Genomic DNA, 25,233 nt, shown 5'->3' on the forward strand with positions numbered 1-25,233 from the left:
CAATTCAAGAATGGGCTAAACACAACAAACTTTGCCTGAACCCAAGTAAAACCAATCTTCTCTGAGTCCCTAACACAAATGGATACATACCTGACATCAAAATCCCTTTAGGAAAGTACGAACTCCCCCTCAAATCACAAGTCAGGAACCCTGGAATACAGTTAGATTCAACACTTACTCTGATTCCCCAAATCCAAGCAACCTTCCAGAGCTGCTTCTACTATTTGCTCTCTCCTTACATCGAGAAGAGAAATCTTATCCCAGTTGTGCATGCCATGAAACATCAAGACTGGATTACTGCAATACACTATACAATGGTTTGACTACAAAAAGCCTGCACCAGCTCCAGTTGATTCAGAATGCAGCAGCAAGTCTCATAGAAGGTTGCAAGTGACGTGACCACATCACACCATTTTGGCAAAAACTTCATTGGCTACCAGTACAATACAGGGCTAAATTTAAAACTCTATGTCTGATCTTCAAGGCCCTCAAAGGAAATGGCCCTGAAGAATAGGATGACCCTATACAAACCGCCAAGCACATTAAGGTCCTCTCAAGGACTATCACTAACCATACCCTCTCCAAAAGACATCACATGATTTGATACCTGCAAGCGAGCCTTCTCCGGAGTAGCCCCCCACACTCTGGAATGCACTGCCTGAAAGGCTCCGCTTAACACAAGACTATCTCTACTTCAGGAAGCAGGTGAAAGCTTGGCTCTTCAACCAGGTCTTTAATGGAAGAAGTAACTAACTTGTTAGTCTCACTCACACACACAAGGAGTGACTCGGGCTAACCATACTGCAGCAGGTCATGTTTATGCACTCCTAGCCTAGCTGAGATAACATCTGACCATCTCTCCGACCTCATGTGCAACTTTCTTTAAATCAGTCACCATACTTTCTAACTCTTCTTACTCTCTTACCTATCTATATGTTACATCTTTTCTTTACCCTTCACTATCAATTAAAATGTTCTATTACGTATTGTGTTGACATTGTAAGTAGTACACTATCCAGCTTATTTTCGAAAGAGAAAGACGCCCATATTTCGACCCAAATCGGGAGGTGGGCGCCTTTCTCCCATGGGCGCCCAAATCAGTATAACCTAAAGCCGATTTTGGGCGTCTCCAACTGCAATTTGTCGCAGGAACGGACAAAGTTGACGGGGACGTGTCAGAGGCGTGGTGAAGGCGGGACTGGGGCGTGTTTATCGGCCGAGGAGAGATGGGCGCCCTCGGCCGATAATCGAAAAAAGAAGGGCGCCAGAAGCGAGAATTTGGGTCACTTTTTCTAGACCCTTTTTTCTCACGAACAAGTCCCCCAAAAGTGCCCCAACTGCCCAGATGATCACCAGAGGGAATCGGGGATGACCTCCCCTGACTCCCCCCAGTGGTCACTAACCCCCTCCCACCCCAAAAAAAGAACTTTAAAAACTTTTTCTTCCTAGCCTGTATGCCAGCCTCAAATGTCATACCCAGCTCCATCACAGCAGTATGCAGGTCCCTGGAGTAGTTCTTAGTGGGTGCAGTGAACTTCAGACAGGCGGACTCAGGCCCACCCCCCCCTCCCCCACCCGTTACACTTGTGCTGGTAAATGGGAGCCTTCCAAACCACCTCCAAAACCCACTGCATCCACATCTAGGTGCCCCACTTCAGCCATAAGTGCTATGGTAATGGTGTAGAGTTGTGGGCAGTGGGTTTTGGGGGGGATTTGGGGGGGCTCAGCACCCAAGGGAAGGAAGCTATGGACTTGGGAGGTATTTTAATTTTTTTTTTTTTAATTATTACAAGTGCCTGCTAGGGTGCCCGGTTGGTGTCCTGGCATGTGAGGGGGACCAGTGCACTATGAATCCTGGCCCCTACTACGGCAAATGCCTTGGATTTGTTCGTTTTTGAGCTGGGCGCCTTCGGTTTCCATTATCGCTGAAAAACGATTAACGCCCAGCTCAAATCCGCCCAAATCCGATGCATTTGCCCGGCACAAACAGTATTATCGAAAAAAAAGATGGACGCCCATCTTTTTCGAAAATACGGTCTGGCCCGCCCCTTCACGTACCCGTCCTCGGAGATAGACGCCCATGGAGATGGGCGTTCGCGTTCGATTATGCCCCTCCAAGTTATTTGAATATTTTTACTGCTGTAATTGCTTATAGCTCATGTTTGATCTATTCTTACTGTACACTGCCTTGAGTGAATTCCTTCAAAACAGTGGTAAATAAATCCTAATAAATAAATATTTGTGAGTCGTAAGTACAGTAGACCACCAGAAAGTAATATTTAGTAAAGAAGATAACTTCCAATTATGAAGAATCATTTGAAGAGCGAGTGCAATCAAAATATCCAATAGTTTGTTATGCCAAACATTACTAATTTCAGGAATAGCCAAGGATCTAAATAGAATGATATTAGGTGAAATGGGAGAAGTCACAGGAAGAATGGACTGGATAATTGTCCACACAAAAATCAAAAAATCATTAATTTGTGGACAAGAAAATATCATGAGTATAAGATCCCCTAAAGCAGAGTTACAGTGCCAGCAAAATTTGCTATTATGCAGGGAAGCAACGTGCAATTTATTAGGTGTCTATATGGCTAAAAAAATATAAAGATTGCATTAAACTAGTAGAGGCAGTAGGTCGTTGTACTGTTTTAAAAAAGGCTGACCAAGTATTTTTGTTGAATACAGTCTATGAGAGGAAACTAAGCAATGCGTAAAATCTGACAGAGTAAGGAAGTAGTGTGACCATTGGCCATATCAAGAGCATATATTTTCATCAAATCAGAGGACTGTGGAAAAGAAAAAGCTGATTTTAAATTATTTAGTATACAATGTCTGAGCTGGTACCAATGAAAAAATTCGGATTCAGGTAAGGAATACTTGGAATTAATTGTGTAAAGGACATTAAAGACTTATCTTTAATATGTTTCAGTTTCCAAATGCCCATGTTTATCCAAGTGGGCCAGAAAATAGGTTTGTTATCTATTTCAATTTTAGAGTTAAACAATATAGGAGCATTGAGAGCAAACCAACACTGAATTAGAAAAACAGAATAAGAGTGGATAGCAAAGATAGTTGAAAAAATGGTACCTGTTAGTGATAAGGACATGGACTTGGATGTAAATGGCAAGCAAAAGAGAGGTATTGGGTAAGCAAGCAATGATTCTATGTTCCAGGAGATGTACTTAGCCAGAAGGCACCCTATCGAAGAATTGTTGCCATATGATAGCTATAGAGATTGCAGTTTGTGTATCCACTGTTGCTATCTTTGTAGCAGTTTCCTAGCACAATCCCCTCCTCTGATGATGTATAAAATGATGTCAATAATAAAACTCTTAGTACATAACATAAGTACGTAAGTATTGCCATACTGGGACAGAACAAAGGTCCATCAAGCCCAGCATCCTGCTTCCAACACTGGCCAATCCAGGTCACAAATACCTGGCAAGATCCCAAAAATGTACAAAACATTTTATACTGCTTATCCCAGAAATAGTGAATTTTCCCCAAGTCCATTTAATAATGGCCCATGGACTTTTCCTTTAGGAAGCCGTCCAAACTTTTAAAAAACTCTGCTAAGCTAACCGCCTTTACCACATTCTCTGGCAACGAATTCCAGAGTTTAATTACACGTTGAGTGAAGAAAAATTTTCCCCGATTCGTTTTCAATTTACTACATTGTAGCTTCCTCGCATGCCCCCTACTCCTAGTATTTTTGGAAAGCGTAAACAGACGCTTCACATCTACCCGTTCAACTCCACTCACGGCAGACTGATAAAACCGTGTTGCATTAATTTGCAATGCTGAACAAGAGGTGTTTTCAGTCGGCCTCTGACCAAACTAGACCTAGGTTTATTTAACCTAATTTTAAAATTCTGTGGGCCCAATATTCAGCTGGCAGCACTTTTGCTGTCTGCTGCCAGCGTTAAACCCAGATATTCACTGCTGGGCCATTTCAGGCAACCGATATTAAATACTCGAGGGGGGGGGGGGGTTAACCGCTAAAAAGTTAACCGGTTAAGCCAATATTCAGCACTAACCAGTTAAATTTTTAGTGATTAAAGATAGGCCTGCTATTTATTTGTCTTATTTTAACCGCTGAACATAGCCAGTTAAGCGCTGAATATCTGCACCTAACTGGCTATATCACATGATATAGCCAGTTAGGTGCTAGCCGCGAATCAAGGATATTTAGTGGGAGATAACCAGCTCTCTCCCACTGAATATCCATGGTTAGGCACCGATATGTTATTTAACCAGTCAGCAGTCATGTCTAGCCAGTTAAATTGCTTTGAATATCATAGTAACATAGTAGATGACGGCATATAAAGACCCGCATGGTCCATCCAGTCAGCCAACAAGATAAACTCACAGCATAAGATATGATGCAATACAACATATGTATACCTGATCTTGATCTGTCCTTGCCATTTTCAGGGCATAGACCATAGAAGTCTGCCCAGCACTGTCCTTGTTCTCCAACTTCTGAAGTTGACATCGAAGCCCCACTCCAGCCCATCCAAATCTGTTCAGCTAAGATCAGGACACAGACCGTAGAAGTTTGTCCAGCCACGATCAGGGCACAGACTGTAGAAGTCTGCCCACCACTGGCTTTGCTTCCCAATTACCGGTGCTGCCAGCTAATCACCACTAAGCTTCTTTGGCTCCATTTCTTCTAAATAGGATTCCTTTGTGATTATCCCACACATTTTTCAATTCTGTTACTGTTTTCATCTCCACCACCTCCCATGGGAGGGCATTCCTGGTATCTGTCACCCTTTGCATGAAAAAGTACTTCCTCACAGTCCCCTGCAACTTCAATTCATATCCTTTAGTTCTACCACCTTCCCGTCTCTGGAAAAGGTATGTTTGTAATACCTTTCAAATATTTGAATGTCTGTATCATATTGCCCCCACCTCTCCCTTTCTCCAGGGTATACATGTTCAGGTCATCGAGTCTCTCCTCATACATCTTGCAATGCAAACCCCATACCATTTTCATCACTTTTCTCTGAACCACCTCAAGTCTTTTTATGTCCTTAGCAAGATACAGCCTCCAAAACTGAACAGAATACGCCAAGTGGGGCCCCATCAATGACTTGTACAGGGACATAAACACCTCCTTTCTTCTGCTGGTTATACTTCTCTCTATGCAGCCTAGCATCATTCTGGCCATGGTCACCACCTTGAGATCCTCAAGACACCATCACCCCAAGGTCTGAGCTGAACTTATCAATCTCTTTCCCCTTATCTGGTACATTTCTTTTGGATTTTCTGCACCCCAAGTGCATCACTCTGCACTTCTTAGCAGTAGCAAATTTTCACTCACACGTTGGACATGCTTCGACCATTATATGCTTGACTGTACAACTTCTGTAGCCTGCACCATATGTTCTGCAACTTTAAGTGTTTGTGACACCTAAAGCAGGTGGGTCTGTCTGCTGAAACATGGTCCATGTCTGGTCCTTGTCTAATAAAAGGTTGTATTTTTATCTGCCCGCTGACTGGAAGTCATCCCCTACTTTTCCTTGAGCATTGTATTAAATTTTAACTGCCAGACCTTTAACCATTCTTCTACTTTTTGGAGATCCCTTCTCACGGTTTCTACTTCCTGCGGGGTATCCACTCCAATGGCTATCTTCATGTCATCTGCAAAAAGGCAAACTCTTCCTTCTAATCCTTCAGCAATGTCTCTCACAAATATATTAAACAGAATCGGCCCCAGCACTCCACTACTCAACTTCCTTTCCTCTGAGCAGATTCCATTTCCCACCACCCTCTGCAACCTGTCGGTCAACCAGTTTCCAATCCAGTTCATCACTTTGGGTCCTCTTAGCTTATTCATGAGTCTTCTGTGAGGGACTATATCAAAGACTTTGCTGAAATCCAAGTAGACTACATCTAGTGCATATCCTTTATCCAGTTCTTTATCCACCCAGTCAAAGAAATTAATCAGATTTGTTTGGCAGGATCTTCCTTTGGTAAGCAATGTTGCCTCAGATCTTGCAACCCGTTGGCTACTAGAAAGATAACACTTTTCCTTCAGCAGCAAATTCACTATTTTTCCTACCACTTACGTGAGGCTTACCAGCCTGTAGGGAGCACATCAGCACGTCTCCAGTCCAGCAGAACCTCTCCCGTTTCTGAAGATCTATTAAATAAATCTTTAATAGGTCCCGCCAGGACTTCTCTGAGCTCCCTCCGTATCAAGGGATGTATCCCATCTGGCCCCATAACTTTGTCCACTTTCAGATTTTCAAGCTGTTTATAATGCTTTCTTCCGTGAATGGTGCAATATCCACTCCATTCCCAGATATACCTTTGGCAGCTCCATTCCCAGATATACCCTTGGCAGTTAACTGTGGTCCTTTCTCCAGGATTTTCTTCCATGAACATAGAAGAAGTTGTTTAGCACATTCGCTTTATCCTCATCACTCTCCACATAGCCAATTCTCAACATCTTTCAGTCTTACAATTCAATTCCTAGCTTTTCTCCTTTCCCAAATGTATCTGAAAAAGGTCTTGTCACCTCTCTTTACATAATTAGCCATTTTTTCCTTCTGTCTGTGCTTTTGCTAGCCTTATTTCCCTCTTCGTTTCTTTGAGTTTTATCCGATAATCTTTTCCATAATCCTCTTGTTGCGTTCTTCTATATTTCTTGAAAAAAGCCTCTTTTGCCCTTATTTTATTGGCCACTTGTTTGGACAGCAATACAGGTTTCTGGTTTCTCTTGTTTTTGTTTACTTTCCTTGTATAAAGATCTGCTGCCATATTTATAGCAGTTTTCAGCTTGGACAACAGCACTTCCACTTCTCCTACCCATGCCATCAGCAACTTCTTCAAGTATTCCCCCATTTTACCAAAATCATCATGTCTGAAATCCAGTACTTTTGAGTTTTGTGTGTCTGCACTCCGCTTTTGTCAAACTATATCATGTAATGATCACTACTGCCTAGGTGGGCACCCACCCAGACACTGGAAACACTTCCTCCATCTGTGAGAACTAGGTCCAGCGTCAACCCTATCGTCTTGGGTTCCATCACCATTTGTCTGAGCAAAGCATTTTCACAGGTATCCACATTCTCTCTACTTCTTTCCAATGCTTCCAATGGGACGGTCCAGTCCACATCAGGCAAGTTGAAATCTCCCAGCAACAGCGCCTCCCCTTTCATTCCAAGCTTATGGATATCTTCCATTAGATCCTTGTCCAGCCGGAGGTCTGTAGATAACACCCATGTGTATACAGGTGTCATCTTCTCTTTCCAGGACGATCCATATTAGCTACCTCCTTTCGCCAGGTACCCTACAATTCAGCCACTCTGATATTATTTTCCACATACACTGCCACTCTTCCATCTCTTCGGCTCTCCCTATCCTTCCTAAAAAGATTAAAGCCCTCTATGGTCGCATCCCATCCATGGGAATCATTGAACTACATTTTTTTGATATACTGCAATTACCCACAAGAGGATCAAAACAGTTTACAATATAAAATCAACAATTAACAAATAAAATAAAGAACACCATCATAAAATTGGGTAGAAAAGATTAAAACAAATGACACAAACAAACAAACACACAAAGGATTTTTCATTGGACTCCAGAGAGACAGCTCTCAACTGTACCAAAAGCAAGTTGGAAAAAATGGGTTTTCAATAAAACTTTAAGTAGAGAGGTGTGGTAGCCGTGTTAGTTCACTCTTAAAGGTTATCAATAGAAATCAAACAAAATAAAACGTGGAAAAGAAAATAAGATGATACCTTTTTTATTGGACATAACTTTACATTTCTTGATTAGCTTTTGAAGGTGGCCCTTCTTCGTCAGATCGGAAATAAGCAAATGTGGTAGCTGATGGTTTATATAAGTGAAACATCCAAGCATTTCATTGACAGTCTAGCAGGGTGGGGATGGGTAGGAGGTATGCATGGGGACATCAAAGCATTTCATTGATAGTCTAACAGGATGGGTGTGGGTAGGTGAGAGGAGGGTGATAAACAGAGAAATACAACTTTATGGTTTATAATGGGCTAGAAAACCCAGATCCTTGTTAAGTCCTGTCTGTTGGGTGTCAAAATATTCAATCATTCTGACTTCAAAGGTCTTACGTTCCTGTATTGTTTTAAAGTTACCTTTCAGGATTCTTACTGTGAAATCACTGGTGCAGTGTTCTGGTCTTGTAAAGTGCTGGCCCACAGGGGTGGGAACCTGACTGGCACCAGATTTCTTCATGTTATGTCTACGTAAATTAAATCTTGTCTTAAGCATCTGGCCTGTTTCTCCAATATAGCATCCTTCATTACATTTTTTACACTGAATGATATATACCACATTGGAAGATGAGCATGTGAAAGATTCCTTTATGTTGAATATTTTTCCTTTGTGACAGGGACTGAAAATTCTCAGGGAGTCTAGTAAATAAAGGAGGATACTCCGAAGGATCCCTAAGATGAAAGAGGGAAGGGGAATTTACAGAAGGGAAAGAACTGGGGGCAAAGGAAGATAAAGGAAAAGAAAGAGTAAAAGTAACCAAGAAGTGATCAGACCATGGCAAAGGGCAAGAAGAAAATCCAGAAAGGGAAATATGGAATTAACCAGATATAAAACCAAATCAAGAGCGTGACCAGCAGAATGAGTAGAGAATTGAACAAAATTAGAAAGTCCTAAGTCATTGAGGAAAGAAGAGAAGGAAGAGGAGCATGGGTGAAGAGCAAAATCAAAATGAATATTAAAGTCACCTAGAACGGTGATGGCGAACCTATGGCACGCGTGCCAGAGAGGGCACGCGGAGCCCTCTCTGTTGGCACGAGCGCCGCCGGTCGCCTCACCTGAAACTTAGCCCTCCCACCCACCCGGCGTCAAGCATTCCTCCCTCCCTCCCACCCGGCACCAGCCCGCCCGGCCTCCATCCCTCCCTCCGAACCCGAAGAAATTTAAAAGTCTTCCCTTGTCCGAGTAGGCGGCGTCAGCATCAGCAGTGAAAAGCGTGCTGCTGGTTCGTCGTGTCTTCAGCCTTCCGTCTCTCAAGCTCTCTGGTCCTGCCCTCATTTCCTGTTAGGGCGGGACCAGAGAGCTTGAGAGACGGAAGGCTGAAGACGCGCCGAACCAGCAGCACGCTTTTCGCTGCTACTGCTGATGCTGACGCCGCCTACTCGGACAAGACTTTTAAATTTCTTTGGGTTCGGAGGAAGGGAAGAATGGCGGGCTGGTGCCGGGTGGGAGGGAGGGAGGAATGCTTGAAGCCGGGTGGGTGGGAGGGTGCCCTGGTGCACGCCGGGTGGGAGGGAGCGAGGGCTGGTGCTTGGGTGGGAGTGCGGCCTGGTGCTTGAGTGGGAGTGCTGGGTGGGTGCTTGGGTGGGCGGCCTGCCTGCCTGCCTGGTGCTTGGGTGGGTGGGAGGCCTGCCTGCTTGCTGCTTGGGTGGGTGGGAGGCCTGGTGCTTGGGTGGGAGTGCTGGGTGGGTGGATGGCCTGGTGCCTGGTGCTGGGTGGGAGGGAAGGAGGCTTGGGTGCTTGGGTGGGAGGCCTGGTGCTTGGGTGGGAGTGCTGGGTGAGTGCATGGCCTGGTGCTTGGGTGGGAGGGAGGCAGGCCTGGTGCTGGGTGGGTGGCCTGGTGCTGGGTGGGAGGGAGGGAGGCTTGGGTGGGAGTGCTGGGTGGGTGCATGGCCTGGTGCTTGGGTGGGAGGGAGAGAGGCCTGCCTGGTGCTTGGGTGGGTGGGTGTCCTGGTGCTTGGGTGGGTGTCCTGGTGCTTGGGTGGGAGTGGAGTGCTGGGTGGGTGGATGGCCTGGTGCTGGGTGGGAGGGAGGGAGGCTTGGGTGCTTGGGTGGCAGTGCTGGGTGGGTGCATGGCCTGGTGCTGGGTGGCCTGGTGCTGGGTGGGAGGGAGGCCTGCCGCTGGGAGGGCAGGGGGGAGAGGAAGGTGGCTGGAGGGGAGGGCAGGGGGAGAGGAGGGTGGCTGGACATGGGCGTCTGGAGGGGAGAGGAGGGTGGCTAGAGATATGTGGCTGGAGGGGAGAGGAGGGTTGCTGGACATGGATGGAGGGCAAGAAATGAAGAAGAAAGGAGGAAAGTAAAGAAATAAATGGAAAGGAAGCCCTGGAAACAGAGTTAAGAGAACAGATAGCAGCAGAATCAGCGACTAGGACCAATATGGATAGAAAAACAAACTCACCAGACAACAAAGGTAGAAAAAATCATTTTATTTTCATTTTAGTGTTTGGAATATGTCCAATTTGAGAATTTACATCTGCTGTCTTATTTTGCACTGGGTATACTGGAGCTGTAATAACTTACAGAAATGATTTATAATGAAAGAAAATCATGTTATTTTTTTCTCCTATACTAGTATAATATTTTCAATGATGTCTGTTTATATGCACCATGGCTGGTGTAAGGGGGTGTGGCTATCATGGGGTGGAGTCATGTGGTGACCCCGCCCATAATGAGTACTAGCACTTCGCGATGAGTAATTAGATTTTGGGTTGCTGTTTGGGCACTCGGTCTCTGAAAGGTTCGCCATCACTGACCTAGAATAAGGGAATCTGGATAATGAATGGTGATGTCAGCTGATCTAAGTAGTAAGGTCTAATTCTGAGAAAGAGAAGGAGCACAGTAATAAACAAAAATGGTTAATGAAAAGGATGCTTTAATCTGAAGAGCAAGATGTTCAGGATAAGAAGAATGATCCAAAATTTCAACGACAGAAAACGATGAAGGCAGGCAAACAGCAATGCCACCAACCCTACAAGAAGAACGAGCGGTGTGCAATGCTGTGAAACCCGTAGGAACAGACTGATGTAAGATTCTTCAACAGAACGGAGTCAAGTTTCTGTTAAAAACAGAGAAAGTCTAATTGAACAGAGAGGAAAAGATCACTAATTAGACTGGTTTTAGTTCGGAACGAACAACAATTGAGGAAACCAACACAAAGACAGGCAGGGGAAGAAGAGGGGACAGAAAAGAGAGTGTTTGAGAGGGAAGACAAGGAATAAGATTACCTGGATGGGAGACGCTAGAAAAGTTGAAATCGTGAACAGCCGCTAACCCTTAATAGAAGAGACGGGGAAAGTCTCCATTGGATTGGAAAAGAACGCTTCAGCCAAATGTAAAAAATTAAACTAAAAAGAAAAACAGAGCCAGAGTAAAGCTAGTAAGGTCATTCGCCTCCAGAATTCACCCAAGGATTTTTCACTCTTTCAAAAAGTACAAAGAACAGGGGACACTCGATGAAATTACATGAAAATACTTTTAAAGCAAATAGAAAGAAATATTTTTTCACTCAAAGAATAGTTAAGCTCTGGAACTCGCTGCCAGAGGATGTGGTAACAGCAGTTAGTGTACCCGGGTTTATGGTTTAACTTTTTTATTGACGGCACAGTATGCGACATATAAGTGTCAATAAACATGTACAAAATACAAATCAAATCAATCCGTTACAGAAACACTTGGACAGAGTGTCATCAAACTTTTACTCCCCCCCCCCCTTCCCACTCCTTACTTAACTGCTCATTTAATGCCCATCTTTATCCCATATTGGCAAACGAAGATTCCAATCCCCAATGGTACAGAGATTAACATCAACACAGTTAGTCTAACACTGATCATACTTTTCCATGGCTACATGAATTTCTGTGTCACCCTGTTTTTATTTTAGGTAGAATATCACTGTCACAGACATCACTAATTACTTGTAATTCAAACACACCAAATTTTAGAACATTTAAAACCCTTGTCCATCTTTAAGTGTTATCTTAGGTTCCTCCCCTTTTCTATTCACCCCTATCCCCCCTCTTGTGGTACACTCTATGGGCATCAAAGTGAATGCAGTATCTTCGATCATAATTTATTAAGGATTAGGCTTCTACCTCGCTGCGTGAGTTTAGATATACAAGGACTCCAGATCCTAAGAAATCGAGCTTTTCGTTTAAAAGAGCCTCTGGCCTCCTGCGCTTCCCAAGTCAGTAGTTGATGTACTTGGTTGTACCAATGCCAGAACTCAGGGCTGTCCGGTGAGGTCCACGTTTGCAAGATACACTTCCGTGCTATCAGACAAAGCTTTCTACACAGTATAATTTCGTCCGCTTTAAGCCCCCTGAATGAGCCAGGACAGTCCAATACCACCTGAATGGGCGTGCCTTGTACTCGACTCGGCATCAGCAGGGAGAGAAAAGCCACTACCTGCCTCCAAAAACATCTTATGACATCACAACCCCATAGCCCATGGTATAACGTATTGTCAGATGATTTATATTTCGTTCAGGTAGGTGAATCAATTCCCCCCGCTCTAAACAACTGAACCTGTGAAAAATATGTTCTATGTATAACTCGATATGCACACACTCTGTAACCCGCCCCGTTAATTATTTGTGAAATACCCTTGAGGTGAGCTGCAATATCCTAGGAGGCAAGATCACATCCCACATCCACTTCCCATCTCCACCTGAGCTGTGTCAAATCTTTACCGGGTGCCAAAGACCATAATCTCTTCTGAAGACTGGAGATAGAAGGAGCCTCTTCTGAGGTCTCCTCGAATAGTGTCTGAATCTTCCCACTCAGTTTATAATTAAGAGCCGCTTTGTCTAAGGAATGTATATAATGCTTCAATTGGCAGAAGGCAAAAGTGTCACCCCAGCTTATTGACTCGTGAGGGATCAGCTGTTCTAGTGGTCTAAGCTCACCTGTCCGATCCACCACTGCCTCCAAGTTAGTGAGACCTCGCTGCTCCCATCGTTTAAACACTGAATTCCCGATCCCAGGTAGAAACTTCGGGTTCCCCTTAATAGTTAGAAGCTCTGTCACTTGCGGATCACCTCCCAAATGTTTCCCCAAGAATCTCCAGGCCTCCTGTAAGGGACCCAGGAGTACCGATCTTCTCATTAACTTGTGGCAGAGAGGATCTATCTCCCTGCAGTAGAGAAATCAATTGGTATGGTCTAAAAAGAATTTCCTCTAGTTCTAAGTGTGTGGTAACCTGAAGAGAATACCCAATCACGTACATGTCTTAATAGGCATGCGATATTATAGTATTTAATATTAGGTAAACCCAACCCTCCCTGGCTCCATCCTCCCAATAACGACGACATACAAATTTTTGCTTTCTTATACGCCCAGCAAAATTTCATAACTAAGCGATAGAACACTAATATCCTTCACTAGTAATCGCAGTGGCAACGTTTGCATCACATATAACCACCTAGGGAGAATTAACATATGAATTAAGCACAAGCGCCCGGACAGTGACAATGTCAAAGTTCTCCAAGCCTCCAATTGCTGTTCTGTCTTATCCATCAGCCGTTGGATATTGATTCTGTATAACGCCTCAGTCCGGACTACTAGAAGGATACCCAAATAGCGAAATGATTCCTCCACCCGTCTCAATGGGAATTGTCCCGGCCATGCTCTACTGGTTTCAGCAGTGATAGCTAGCGTATCAGACTTGTCATAGTTTAACTTAAAGCCTGAATATGACCCAAATTCTTTGAATATCTCTAAAAGGAAACCTAGCAACTCCCAAGGCTTCGTAAGCATTATTAGCAAGTCGTCGACAAAGGCCGCCACCTTAAATTCCTGGTTCCCAATCCGCACTCCACTAATAGCCGAGCATGAGCAGATATCACGAATCAGAGGGTCCATATACAGTGCAAAAAGTAAAGGTGATAGTGGGCAACCCTGCCGGGTCCCTCGACGGATTTCAAACTCTTCCGAGTACATCTCGTTCACCCACATCCTGGCTCGGAGTATGAGTACAGTGCATTAACTGCCCTTACAAACCATCCCTGGAACCCATATGTGTCTAGGGTTGAAAATAGAAAAGGCCACTCCACCCGATCGAACGCCTTTTCAGCGTCAAAGCTAATCATAATAGACGGTTCGCTGGTGGCCTCCAATCGTTCCAGAGATGCCAGGATGCTTCTCAAATTACGCGCAGCCGACCGCCCCTGAACAAACCCCACTTGCACTTCATGAATGATACCTGGAAGCACTCGTCTCAACCTGTTAGCAATTATTTTAGCAAATAGTTTTACCTCCTGGTTAAGAAGAGAAATTGGCCTGTATGAGGACACCAATATGGGATCCCTCTGTGGTTTGGGCAATACTGGGTGGATGGCCTGGTGCTGGGTGGGAGGGAGGGAGGCTTGGGTGCTTGGGTGGCAGTGCTGGGTGGGTGCATGGCCTGGTGCTGGGTGGCCTGGTGCTGGGTGGGAGGGAGGCCTGCCGCTGGGAGGGCAGGGGGGAGAGGAAGGTGGCTGGAGGGGAGGGCAGGGGGAGAGGAGGGTGGCTGGACATGGGCGTCTGGAGGGGAGAGGAGGGTGGCTAGAGATATGTGGCTGGAGGGGAGAGGAGGGTTGCTGGACATGGATGGAGGGCAAGAAATGAAGAAGAAAGGAGGAAAGTAAAGAAATAAATGGAAAGGAAGCCCTGGAAACAGAGTTAAGAGAACAGATAGCAGCAGAATCAGCGACTAGGACCAATATGGATAGAAAAACAAACTCACCAGACAACAAAGGTAGAAAAAATCATTTTATTTTCATTTTAGTGTTTGGAATATGTCCAATTTGAGAATTTACATCTGCTGTCTTATTTTGCACTGGGTATACTGGAGCTGTAATAACTTACAGAAATGATTTATAATGAAAGAAAATCATGTTATTTTTTTCTCCTATACTAGTATAATATTTTCAATGATGTCTGTTTATATGCACCATGGCTGGTGTAAGGGGGTGTGGCTATCATGGGGTGGAGTCATGTGGTGACCCCGCCCATAATGAGTACTAGCACTTCGCGATGAGTAATTAGATTTTGGGTTGCTGTTTGGGCACTCGGTCTCTGAAAGGTTCGCCATCACTGACCTAGAATAAGGGAATCTGGATAATGAATGGTGATGTCAGCTGATCTAAGTAGTAAGGTCTAATTCTGAGAAAGAGAAGGAGCACAGTAATAAACAAAAATGGTTAATGAAAAGGATGCTTTAATCTGAAGAGCAAGATGTTCAGGATAAGAAGAATGATCCAAAATTTCAACGACAGAAAACGATGAAGGCAGGCAAACAGCAATGCCACCAACCCTACAAGAAGAACGAGCGGTGTGCAATGCTGTGAAACCCGTAGGAACAGACTGATGTAAGATTCTTCAACAGAACGGAGTCAAGTTTCTGTTAAAAACAGAGAAAGTCTAATTGAACAGAGAGGAAAAGATCACTAATTAGACTGGTTTTAGGTCGGAACGAACAACAATTGAGGAAACCAACACAAAGACAGGCAGGGGAAGAAGAGGGGACAGAAAAGAGAGTGTTTGAGAGGGAAGACAAGGAATAAGATTACCTGGATGGGAGACGCTAGAAAAGTTGAAATCGTGAACAGCCGCTAACCCTTAATAGAAGAGACGGGGAAAGTCTCCATTGGATTGGAAAAGAACGCTTCAGCCAAATGTAAAAAATTAAACTAAAAAGAAAAACAGAGCCAGAGTAAAGCTAGTAAGGTCATTCGCCTCCAGAATTCACCCAAGGATTTTTCACTCTTTCAAAAAGTACAAAGAACAGGGGACACTCGATGAAATTACATGAAAATACTTTTAAAGCAAATAGAAAGAAATATTTTTTCACTCAAAGAATAGTTAAGCTCTGGAACTCGCTGCCAGAGGATGTGGTAACAGCAGTTAGTGTACCCGGGTTTATGGTTTAACTTTTTTATTGACGGCACAGTATGCGACATATAAGTGTCAATAAACATGTACAAAATACAAATCAAATCAATCCGTTACAGAAACACTTGGACAGAGTGTCATCAAACTTTTACTCCCCCCCCCCCCCTTCCCACTCCTTACTTAACTGCTCATTTAATGCCCATCTTTATCCCATATTGGCAAACGAGGATTCCAATCCCCAATGGTACAGAGATTAACATCAACACAGTTAGTCTAACACTGATCATACTTTTCCATGGCTACATGAATTTCTGTGTCACCCTGTTTTTATTTTAGGTAGAATATCACTGTCACAGACATCACTAATTACTTGTAATTCAAACACACCAAATTTAGAACATTTAAAACCCTTGTCCATCTTTAAGTGTTATCTTAGGTTCCTCCCCTTTTCTATTCACCCCTATCCCCCCTCTTGTGGTACACTCTATGGGCATCAAAGTGAATGCAGTATCTTCGATCATAATTTATTAAGGATTAGGCTTCTACCTCGCTGCGTGAGTTTAGATATACAAGGACTCCAGATCCTAAGAAATCGAGCTTTTCGTTTAAAAGAGCCTCTGGCCTCCTGCGCTTCCCAAGTCAGTAGTTGATGTACTTGGTTGTACCAATGCCAGAACTCAGGGCTGTCCGGTGAGGTCCACGTTTGCAAGATACACTTCCGTGCTATCAGACAAAGCTTTCTACACAGTATAATTTCGTCCGCTTTAAGCCCCCTGAATGAGCCAGGACAGTCCAATACCACCTGAATGGGCGTGCCTTGTACTCGACTCGGCATCAGCAGGGAGAGAAAAGCCACTACCTGCCTCCAAAAACATCTTATGACATCACAACCCCATAGCCCATGGTATAACGTATTGTCAGATGATTTATATTTCGTTCAGGTAGGTGAATCAATTCCCCCCGCTCTAAACAACTGAACCTGTGAAAAATATGTTCTATGTATAACTCGATATGCACACACTCTGTAACCCGCCCCGTTAATTATTTGTGAAATACCCTTGAGGTGAGCTGCAATATCCTAGGAGGCAAGATCACATCCCACATCCACTTCCCATCTCCACCTGAGCTGTGTCAAATCTTTACCGGGTGCCAAAGACCATAATCTCTTCTGAAGACTGGAGATAGAAGGAGCCTCTTCTGAGGTCTCCTCGAATAGTGTCTGAATCTTCCCACTCAGTTTATAATTAAGAGCCGCTTTGTCTAAGGAATGTATATAATGCTTCAATTGGCAGAAGGCAAAAGTGTCACCCCAGCTTATTGACTCGTGAGGGATCAGCTGTTCTAGTGGTCTAAGCTCACCTGTCCGATCCACCACTGCCTCCAAGTTAGTGAGACCTCGCTGCTCCCATCGTTTAAACACTGAATTCCCGATCCCAGGTAGAAACTTCGGGTTCCCCTTAATAGTTAGAAGCTCTGTCACTTGCGGATCACCTCCCAAATGTTTCCCCAAGAATCTCCAGGCCTCCTGTAAGGGACCCAGGAGTACCGATCTTCTCATTAACTTGTGGCAGAGAGGATCTATCTCCCTGCAGTAGAGAAATCAATTGGTATGGTCTAAAAAGAATTTCCTCTAGTTCTAAGTGTGTGGTAACCTGAAGAGAATACCCAATCACGTACATGTCTTAATAGGCATGCGATATTATAGTATTTAATATTAGGTAAACCCAACCCTCCCTGGCTCCATCCTCCCAATAACGACGACATACAAATTTTTGCTTTCTTATACGCCCAGCAAAATTTCATAACTAAGCGATAGAACACTAATATCCTTCACTAGTAATCGCAGTGGCAACGTTTGCATCACATATAACCACCTAGGGAGAATTAACATATGAATTAAGCACAAGCGCCCGGACAGTGACAATGTCAAAGTTCTCCAAGCCTCCAATTGCTGTTCTGTCTTATCCATCAGCCGTTGGATATTGATTCTGTATAACGCCTCAGTCCGGACTACTAGAAGGATACCCAAATAGCGAAATGATTCCTCCACCCGTCTCAATGGGAATTGTCCCGGCCATGCTCTACTGGTTTCAGCAGTGATAGCTAGCGTATCAGACTTGTCATAGTTTAACTTAAAGCCTGAATATGACCCAAATTCTTTGAATATCTCTAAAAGGAAACCTAGCAACTCCCAAGGCTTCGTAAGCATTATTAGCAAGTCGTCGACAAAGGCCGCCACCTTAAATTCCTGGTTCCCAATCCGCACTCCACTAATAGCCGAGCATGAGCAGATATCACGAATCAGAGGGTCCATATACAGTGCAAAAAGTAAAGGTGATAGTGGGCAACCCTGCCGGGTCCCTCGACGGATTTCAAACTCTTCCGAGTACATCTCGTTCACCCACATCCTGGCTCGGAGTATGAGTACAGTGCATTAACTGCCCTTACAAACCATCCCTGGAACCCATATGTGTCTAGGGTTGAAAATAGAAAAGGCCACTCCACCCGATCGAACGCCTTTTCAGCGTCAAAGCTAATCATAATAGACGGTTCGCTGGTGGCCTCCAATCGTTCCAGAGATGCCAGGATGCTTCTCAAATTACGCGCAGCCGACCGCCCCTGAACAAACCCCACTTGCACTTCATGAATGATACCTGGAAGCACTCGTCTCAACCTGTTAGCAATTATTTTAGCAAATAGTTTTACCTCCTGGTTAAGAAGAGAAATTGGCCTGTATGAGGACACCAATATGGGATCCCTCTGTGGTTTGGGCAATACTATAATCTGAGCCAAGTTAAGATGTTCTGGCAGCCGTCCACGCTTCACCCAGGCATTAAATGCTTTGGCTAAGGACGGAGCTATGGGGTCCCCCAACATTTTATAGAACTCTGTTTTAAGTCCATCTGGGCCCAGGGCTTTGCCAAACTTGCTGCTTCCAAAAGCCCAGCTCACCTCATCACTACTTATAGGGGCATTCAACAAACTACAGTCTGTTTGTTTGATGCTGGGGGTTGTAATATTTTCTAGATATAGCCCTCCACTTAGGCCACTCTCTGCCTCCGAGACATACAGTTGCTGGAAAATTTTTTGAAAAACATCTCGTATCTATCAGTGTGAATAAATTGCCCCTTATCATCCCTAATAGTTAAAATTTGTCTGGAGGTGTATCTTGGTGCTATTAACCATGCCAGCATCTTGCCCCCTTTATTACCATCTTTATAAAGTTGAAATTTATAATACGTGTGAGATTTAACTGCACGTTCTTGTAACAGGGAATTCAAAGCTGTTTGGACTGCTACAATATCTTGTCTAACCCCTGGAGTCGAATTCACACCAAATTGTTTCCTCAGGCCCAGCAGTTGTTTTTCTAGTCGTAGAATTTCTTGGTCCCTAGCTTTCTTGTGGTGGCTAACATAACTTATTATGTCACCTCTTAGTACGGCCTTTGCTGCTTCCCAAAAGAGAGTGGCATCCTCATTCATTCCTTCATTAAAATGTGAGTATTCTGCCCATTTAGTTAATAAATATTCCTTGAAGTTCACGTCTTTGTAGAGATAGCTAGGGAAAGACCACCCCCCCCCCCCCCTTCGCCCCCTTCTGGCTCCCCAAAGACCATAGCATGGTCTGAAATCACGCAGGGTCCAATCTCAACCTCTCCACTGTCCGAGAAAGCCGTTCGAGAGGTCAACAAATAATCAATCCTGGAGTGAGTGTTGTGTGCTCTTGACTGGTGCGTGTATTCCCTATCGAAAGGGTGTAAGGCCCTCCACACATCAATAAGATCAAGTAATGAACAAAAGTCTGGCAACCTCCTCATTTGTTTTCTTGATCCTTGCCCAGAGCGAGGATTAGATCTATCTAAATTAGGGTCCCATGCCGTGTTAAAGTCTCCTCTTAGCACCAAGGGGATGGGTTCTACTTTGGTTAATATCGCCACTAATTTCTTATAAAATTTAAGGACATGTTGATTTGGTGCATATATACTTCCTAGCATCACTTGTTGCCATGCCACTGTAGCTTTTCCAAAGACAAAGCGTCCCTCAGGGTCTTGCACTATGTTAGTAAGTTGCGTTGCCACCCCCTTTCTGATAAGTATAGCCACACCGTCTTTGCGACCCACTGCTGCTGATGCCACACACTCGCCCACCTACCACCTCACTAACTTAGCATGTTCAGGCCCAGACAGGTGTGTTTCTTGTAGAAATACTATATCAGCTGTAATACGCTGTAAATAATGCAAAATGTTTGATCTTTTTATTGGGGAGTGTATGCCCCCCACGTTCCAGGTAACAATCTTAAGCATCTCCCTCAATGTTCGTACAGGTAATCAACCATTTGAATATTTTGTCTTCCGGGAGAAGCCAGCCCAGCCTCTGGCCCCTCCCTTTCAAACCACTGTTTCCTCCCCAAATACACTCAGCTAATGACTTATTTGCCCATAATTCAGTAGCCTAAGTCCTTATATTCATTGCCCACAAAGCGCTCCACCTTCCCTGGAACCTTCCCCCCCCTCGCCCCCAGCCCTCCCATACCTCGACCCTTGCTAAGCCCCCTTTGTTCCCCGAAGATCCCCTAAAGGAATCAGGTCACCTTTAACGCCCCTCCCATCCCAAACCATGACTCTCTGGCTTAACCCCCCCCCCTAGAAACCCTCCTAACTTGCCCCTTTTTAATGCTCAGCAATCTTACTTACCCCCCCCCCCCCTTTCATACCTCAGACACACTACCCCTTCTTCCATTCAATATCTCTTCTCATACCTGCCCCCAGACAAACTTATGTTAATAACCAAACCAAATCATTACAATCTCGGAGTCCTGGTGGAGATTCCAAAGGGGGTATGGAAAGTGCCCCTTGACTTTAACCTCCTTGGAGTACAGTTGTCTATTACTGGATCCCTTGTACTCCATAACTGCGATGAAACCGCCTACATTATAATCCTGAACGTTCAAGAAACCATCAAACCAAACCGGATCAGCAGCACATGCTTTTCACTTGCCGTCATATTTTACAACCGGCTGTTCTCCCAATGGTCTGCTCAGCGGTCAGAATCCAGCTGCCGTATAAACTTCTGTGCCTCCTCAGCCAACGAATAAGTGTCAGTGGAGGACTGGTAGGTGATCCTTAGCTTTGCAGGGTACAGCAGCGCGAATTTAATTTTTCGCTTCACCAAGTTGGAGCATATGGGTGAGAATAACTTCCGTTGTGCGGATACACCCGTCGAGTAATCCTGAAAACATAATATTTTCTGGGTGCCACAAAAAAGCTCCTTTCCACTTCGCAGTGCCTGCATAATCGCTGCTTTATGAGAGAAATTAAGGATTTTACAGATGACCACCCTTGGTTTTGGTTTAGCTGCGTTTGCTTGTTTAAGACCCAAATGATGGGCCCGTTCAATCCTCAGAGGACCCAGCTCCGTCGGCAGTTCTAATTCCTTGGCTAGCCATGTCTCTAGGAAACGCTTCAAATCGTGGTCCCCTTGGTTTTCAGGCATTCCCACCAGTCTTAAATTATTACGTCTGGACCTGTTTTCCAGGTCCTCCAGTTTATCAGCATATGAGTCAACTAACTTTTGAGTTTGAGTTGCTCTTCTTCAACTTTAAATTATGCGGTCTTCTAACTCGCTGGTTCGCCGCTGGTACGTCGCCATATCTTCCCCAATTTAGGTTTCATTACTGTGAAGAGCTTCCAATTCGGCTGCCAGCGAGCCCAGCTTTTTTTTGAGGATCGATTCCATGGCGCTGGTTACCTCTCCAACTATCTCGGCGGCCCATGCGGATCCCACCTGTGATGCCGCCATCTTGTCCTCCGCCGGTATGCTCTTCTCCTTTTCTTTACGCGGATTTTTGGCTGCCATTGTCGATAAAAGTGGATTTTATGCACTTGCCTCTGGCTCTGTTATTCGTGCGCTTTGTTTCTTGGACAATTCTTTGTATATTTCGGGGTATTCTTTGCCAATTCGGCGATGAGGGAGCAGGAGCAAAGCAACTAACGTCCTCTCTCCTGCATAGCGTCACGTGACCCCCGTGTATTTGGGTTTAAAAAAGATTTGGACAAGTTCCTGGAGGAAAAGTCCATAGTCTATTATTGAGATGGACATGGGGGAAGCCACTTCTTGCTCCAGGATTGGTAACATGGAATGCTGCTACTAATTGGGTTTCTGCCAGCTACTTGTGACTTGAACTGGCCACTGTTGGAAACAGGATATTGGGCTAGATGGACCATTGGTCTGACCCAGTATGGCTATTCTTATGTTCTTGAGAATGCACCAGCACGGAACACTGCAGGTAGTTCAAATTTATGTGTCAGACTTCTGCTCATGTAACGGGTCACGTGACAGTAAGCTCGGGTGGATATGGGTCCAGAAAGAGGAGCCAGCAATATGAGAACCAGAGAAAATCCTGAGAATGACACACAGTTCAGCACAGTGAATAGCAAAGTACCAGAACACTGTAGGTAGACTCTGTAATACCAACAATATCCAAGTCTTTCTCACACATCAGGGCTTGTAAATCTTGAACATTTTTTTTTTTTTTTACTTAGATTACAAGCATTTGTGCTCATTGCTTTCCATTTGCTACTAAGGGAGTTTAGATGGTTTTCTATATTAACATTACCTTCCCCCATTGCCATCATGTTTTTTCTGGGGGTGACATTCTGAATTCCCTTGTTTCCTTCTGTCACCCCCACCCTCTAGTTTAAATGTCTAGAAACATACTGTCTGAATTTATCTCCAAGGATCTGTTTTCCTATCACAGAAAGATGTAACCCATCATTACAGTAAGCCTGTTATTTTTCCATGTACTGCCCCATCCTCCTATATATCCAAAACCTTTTTCTTTACACCAAGTTTCAAACCACTTATTGAATTTCTCTGTTTTATGTAGTCTTTCTTCTCCCTTCCCGTATGTAGGAATAACTTCAGAAAAAGCTGCAGTCCAAATCAAAGACTCGAGTCCCTTCTCAAGCTTCTGGAATGCTGTGTTCCAAACTTGATATTGTTGGCCAGGTCATTTGTCCCCAGGTGGATTATAATATCAGTACATAAGTACATAAGTACATAAGTAGTGCCATACTGGGAAAGACCAAAGGTCCATCTAGCCCAGCATCCTGTCACCGACAGTGGCCAATCCAGGTCAAGGGCACCTGGCACGCTCCCCAAACGTAAAAACATTCCAGACAAGTTATACCTAAAAATGCGGAATTTTTCCAAGTCCATTTAATAGCGGTCTATGGACTTGTCCTTTAGGAATCTATCTAACCCCTTTTTAAACTCCGTCAAGCTAACCGCCCGTACCACGTTCTCCGGCAACGAATTCCAGAGTCTAATTACACGTTGGGTGAAGAAAAATTTTCTCCGATTCGTTTTAAATTTACCACACTGTAGCTTCAACTCATGCCCTCTAGTCCTAGTATTTTTGGATAGCGTGAACAGTCGCTTCACATCCACCCGATCCATTCCACTCATTATTTTATACACTTCTATCATATCTCCCCTCAGCCGTCTCTTCTCCAAGCTGAAAAGCCCTAGCCTTCTCAGCCTCTCTTCCTAGGAAAGTCGTCCCATCCCCACTATCATTTTCGTCGCCCTTCGCTGTACCTTTTCCAATTCTACTATATCTTTTTTGAGATACGGAGACCAGTACTGAACACAATACTCCAGGTGCGGTCGCACCATGGAGCGATACAACGGCATTATAACATCCGCACACCTGGACTCCATACCCTTCCTAATAACACCCAACATTCTATTCGCTTTCCTAGCCGCAGCAGCACACTGAGCAGAAGGTTTCAGCGTATCATCGACGACACCCAGATCCCTTTCTTGATCCGTAACTCCTAACGCGGAACCTTGCAAGACGTAGCTATAATTCGGGTTCCTCTTACCCACATGCATCACTTTGCACTTGTCAACATTGAACTTCATCTGCCACTTGCACGCCCATTCTCCCAGTCTCGCAAGGTCCTCCTGTAATCGTTCACATTCCTCCTGCGACTTGACGACCCTGAATAATTTTGTGTCATCGGCGAATTTAATTACCTCACTAGTTATTCCCATCTCTAGGTCATTTATAAATACATTAAAAAGCAACGGACCCAGCACAGACCCCTGCGGGACCCCACTAACTACCCTCCTCCACTGAGAATACTGGCCACGCAATCATACTCTCTGCTTCCTATCTTTCAACCAGTTCTTAATCCATAATAATACCCTACCTCCGATTCCATGGCTCTGCAATTTCTTCAGGAGTCTTTCGTGCGGCACTTTGTCAAACGCCTTCTGAAAATCCAGATATACAATATCAACCGGCTCCCCATTGTCCACATGTTTGCTTACCCCCTCAAAAAAATGCATTAGATTGGTGAGGCAAGACTTCCCTTCACTAAATCCGTGCTGACTTTGTCTCATCAGTCCATGTTTTTGTATATGCTCTGCAATTTTATTCTTAATAATAGCCTCCACCATCTTGCCCGGCACCGACGTCAGACTCACCGGTCTATAATTTCCCGGATCTCCTCTGGAACCCTTCTTAAAAATCGGAGTAACATTGGCTACCCTCCAGTCTTCCGGTACTACACTCGATTTTAGGGACAGATTGCATATTTCTAACAGTAGCTCCGCAAGTTCATTTTTTAGTTCTATTAATACTCTGGGATGAATACCATCAGGTCCCGGTGATTTACTACTCTTCAGCTTGCTGAACTGACCCATTACATCCTCCAAGGTTACAGAGAATTTGTTTAGTTTCTCCGACTCCCCCGCTTCAAATATTCTTTCCGGCACCGGTGTCCCCCCCAAATCCTCCTCGGTGAAGACCGAAGCAAAGAATTCATTTAATTTCTCCGCTACGGCTTTGTCCTCCTTGATCGCCCCTTTAACACCATTTTCGTCCAGCGGCCCAACCGACTCTTTGGCCGGTTTCCTGCTTTTAATGTATCTAAAAAAATTTTTACTATGTATTTTTGCTTCCAACGCTAATTTCTTCTCAAAGTCCTTTTTTGCCCTCCTTATCTCCGCTTTGCATTTGGCTTGGCATTCCTTATGATCTATCCTGTTACTTTCAGTTGGTTCTCTTCTCCACTTTCTGAAGGATTGTTTTTTGGCTCTAATGATTTCCTTTATCTTACTGTTTAGCCACGCCGGCTGACGTTTAGTCTTTTTTCCCTTTTTTCTAATACGTGGAATATATTTGTCCTGAACCTCCAGGATGGTGTTTTTAAACAGCATCCACGCCTGATGCAAGTTTTTTACTCTGCGAGCTGCTCCTTTCAGTCTTTTTTTCACCATTTTTCTCATTTTGTCGTAATCACCTTTTCTATAGTTAAACGCTAGCGTACTTGATTTCCTAGTTTCACTTCCTTCAATGCCAATATCAAAACCGATCATATTATGATCACTGTTATCAAGCGGCCCTCGTATCGTTACCCCCTGCACTAGATCATGAGCACCACTAAGGACTAAGTCTAGTATTTTTCCTTCTCTTGTCGGCTCCTGAACTAGCTGTTCCATGAAGCTGTCCTTGATTTCATCAAGAAATCCTATGTCCCTTGCGTGTACAGATGTTACATTAACCCAGTCTATATGCGGGTAATTGAAA

General features: G+C 44.4%; 1 protein-coding gene across 1 annotated transcript in view; it reads right to left on the bottom strand.

Moving 5' to 3' along the window:
- Window positions 1–25,233, bottom strand: part of RBM42 (RNA binding motif protein 42) — a 101,814-nt gene that overhangs the window by 26,869 nt on the left and 49,712 nt on the right. The window lies entirely within an intron of this gene.

Source organism: Microcaecilia unicolor, chromosome 8 (genome assembly GCF_901765095.1).
Source record: "Microcaecilia unicolor chromosome 8, aMicUni1.1, whole genome shotgun sequence".
NCBI classification, from domain to species: Eukaryota; Metazoa; Chordata; class Amphibia; order Gymnophiona; family Siphonopidae; genus Microcaecilia; species Microcaecilia unicolor.